The sequence below is a fragment of the Hippocampus comes genome, unplaced genomic scaffold (genome assembly GCF_001891065.2).
Source record: "Hippocampus comes isolate QL1 unplaced genomic scaffold, H_comes_QL1_v1.1 scaffold410, whole genome shotgun sequence".
NCBI classification, from domain to species: Eukaryota; Metazoa; Chordata; class Actinopteri; order Syngnathiformes; family Syngnathidae; genus Hippocampus; species Hippocampus comes.
In genome coordinates, this window is record NW_017805042.1 from 20,104 (window position 1) to 23,829 (window position 3,726).

Genomic DNA, 3,726 nt, shown 5'->3' on the forward strand with positions numbered 1-3,726 from the left:
TCACGGCGAAGCGAACACGTCTGTTCGGTCGTGTCGAGTGGGTGCTGCTTTTAAGCTAGTGCCGCGTTCTACAGGACGTTAAGTGAATAAAGTTAAAATCTTTCGCAATTGCAGTCAAACGCACGCCAATAAAAAGTCACTTACACGTCTTCGTTTCGAATCTGATGATCGAAAAACGCGAAGTGAAAATGTGTCTCGGTGTCGTCGTTTCATAGCATCGGGTGGGCGTTGCGTGTATTTAAGCTCCCGCGGCATGACATTTCAATCCGGGTTACGGGTAGTGGAATTTCCGCTTACGTAAGTTCCGGTAACATGGAATATCGTCGTAAAATGTTAATGCACAGGCTTTTGTTACGGGTGAAGGATATTCTTTTTCATAGAATTCCGGGGATGGGAATATTTACTGTACGTGTGTGTGTCTGTGTGTGTGTGTGTGTGTGTCATCAGGTGTTTTTCACACACACACACACACACACACACACACACACACACACACAGACACACACATATAGCTCTCCATCATGTCTAATGATGACGCTTGCTCCAAGGGAGAGGAGGATGGGTAAGGTGGGGGTGGGGCGGGGGGTGTCAGCGCCTCTGTCACTGGTGCCACTTCTCGTGGGCATAGAGACCGATCCTTGAGCCACAGACTCGACCACAGATAGAGCAAGGGAAACCGGACACCAGGGGGGTACCAGCTGCCCGCTTGTGTCGTTGAATGCATCTCTCGGTTTGTCTGGCTTGGTTAGTTTGGTGTATTTGAGAGACTGCAGTGGCACAAGTGATCTGCCAGGTTGGTCAGTTGAGTGCAAGTGTTTCAAGCTGCGTGGGGTTGATGTTGGCTCGCTTTAGGAGGTCCCTGCTGTAATCCTTGAGGCGCCACTTTTGCCCCCCAACAGAACGCTTTGCACCTCTCAGTTGGCCACAGAGGATCTGGCGGGTCAGGCGGTTGTCGGGCATGCGAATGGTGTGTCCGAACCACCGAAGATGTTTCTTCGCCACGGCCGCTTCCATGCAGATGGAATTGGTGCTTTTGAGGATGTCTGTATGGGGAACTCGATCTTGCCAGGACAGGCCAAGGATCTTTTGCAGGCAGCGGATGGTACAGACTGGAAATGGTGTCCAGGGCGTGCTGCATAGAGTTTGAGCTGTGAGCTAGTATCGTGCAGTCATCAGCATACTCACAGATCTGACAGATTTTTGTCTTTGTGTGAGCCTGGAGCCGTCTGATGTTGAAGAGGCTTCCGTCTCGGCGGTACTCCATATGGACACTGTCATCATGTCCCATGCCACGGTGGAAGAGGCACGTGATGGCAGAGAGGAGAATGTTAAAAAGCACTGGAGCCAAGACACAGCCCTGCTTCACCCCAACGTTCACCTTGAAGAGCTCTGGCTGGAGTCCTCTGATGAGCACTCTGGCTTGCATCCCATCATGCAGGCGTATGGAGGATGCAGAGAAACTTGGGGGGCCCCCCAAGTTTGGAGAGGGGTTTACAGAGCAACTCACGGTTGATGATCGATGAAGGCTATGTACAGGTCCTTGTGATGTTCTCTGCTTTTCTCCATTAGCTGTCTTAAGACAAAGATCATGTCAATGGTGGATCTAGTCTTCCGGTAGCCACACTGAGTTTCTGGAAGCACACCTTCTGAGATGTGCTTGACCAGCCTGCCGAGCATGATTTTGGCCAAAATCTTTCCTGCGGTGGAGAGGAGAGAGATTCCTCGGCTATTCCCACAGGCTGCTCTGTCCCCTTTCTGTTTATAAATAACAACAATGTTAGCATCCTTCCAATCCTGCGGGATAGTCCCCTGTTCCCAGATGTTTTGAATCAGGAAGTGCAGTCGGCGCGTGAGGAGATAACCTCCGTGTTTGAAAACCTCTGTGGGGATGCCATCAGGTCCAGCGCTTTTGTTATTCTTTAGGCCCGCAATGGCTTTCTGGTTTCAGCATACGATGGTGGGGTGTCGAGGCTCATGATTGTTGGCAGGTCTGGAAGATTGTCCAGAATGTGTGGGTTGACAGGGTTGGTGTGGTTGAGAAGATTTTCTAAGTGGTTTGCCCAACGGGCAAGGATCTCATTGTGGTCCTTGAGGAGTGCAGAGCCATCAGCTGATCGGACTAGAGCAATTGCCTGCTTCTTGCAGAGATGAAAGTCCTCCGGGTTTTCCCGGAATTCCGGGTTTTTCAGATTTTTATGAACATTTCTCCGGAGAATTGAGGAAAATTTGCATAATCCGGATATTTGTTGACAACATTGAACGAAGACGCGTTTGAGTTCGTTGTCTTGCTTTCACGAGCGTAGCCATATTGAGGCACTAACACTAGTAACAGTAAAGAGATTTTTGTTTGTGTAATAACGACAGAAGGCATGATGGCGTTTGACTAATGGTTTAGTAGAACGAATGGCAACTCGCAACAACAGTAGCAAGCGTCATTTTGCCTCTTGGGTTATACCATCTCAACTAGAACGTGGGGGATAGTCCCCAAACAATTTTCGTCTCTTTATAAACACACCCGCTAAACCCCAGTGGAACGAATAAAAGACGCCGTCAACAAGACAGTTGTCGTAAAATATATATTTGGCCAAAAAGGGAAAAACACAGATTGGCAGAAAATCGTGTCCGTCCGACATAGTGTCGTCTCGGCTAACTTAGCTTAGCTGTTGTCGTGTGTGACGTCATGTGCGTCGGCGCTGATTGGTTGAAATCAAAAGACGCGCTTGCGTACATGTTCGCGCTGAAACCCGCACAGCAGAGAGCAGCGGACTATCTACTGCTGAGGCTCGCTTAGCTTGAGTGGAAGATGGTGGGGTGTCCAGGCTCATGATTGTTGGCAGGTCTGGAAGATTGTCCAGAATGTGTGGGTTGACAGGGTTGGTGTGGTTGAGAAGATTTTCAAAGTGGTTTGCCCAACGGGCAAGGATCTCATGGTGGTCCTTGAGGAGTGCAGAGCCATCAGCTGATCGGACTGGAGCAATTGCCCGCTTCTTGGGACCATACAGTGCTTTGATGGCATTGTAGAAGCCCTGGGTGTTGTTACAGTCTGCCAGGTTTTGGATCTTATTTGCCTTCTGCACCCACCAGGGGTCCTTCATGATGCGGAGTGCTCGCTGGAGTGCTCGCTGGGTCACTGTTCTAACTGCAGTAAAGGTGGCTTTCCGGGTGAGAGATGTAGGGCAGGACAGGAGAGCTTTATGGGCCTCATGCTTTGCTTTCAGAAGCGTATGTATCTCGGTTGAGTTGCAGTCAAACCAATCCTGGTGGCGTCTCCTTGACTGGCCGAGCACCTCCGAGGCTGTACTCTGTATAGCCTGGTGCAGAGCTGGCCAGTCACCTGATTCCTCCGGGACCTTGTCAAGTTTTTCAGCAAGGAGTCGCCGAAGGTTGGCTTTGGTGGTGGGGTTGTTCAATGCTGCACAGTTGAGCCTTTTGTTGGGAGCTTTCCTTGGATGACGGGGTTGAATGCTCATGAGGAGTTTGGATCTGACCATGAGGTAGTCAGTCCAACACTCAGCTCCGCGCATGACACAGGTGATGAGGACATCCCGTATGTCCTTTTGACGGACAATCACATAGTCCAGGAGATGCCAGTGTTTGGAGCGGGGGTGCTGCCAGGTGGTATTAAACCTGTTCTTCATTTGGAAAATGGTGTTCGAGATGACCAACTGATGTTCTGCACAGAGGGAGAGGAGCCGAAGGCCGCCGTTGTTCATTTTTCCACCTCCA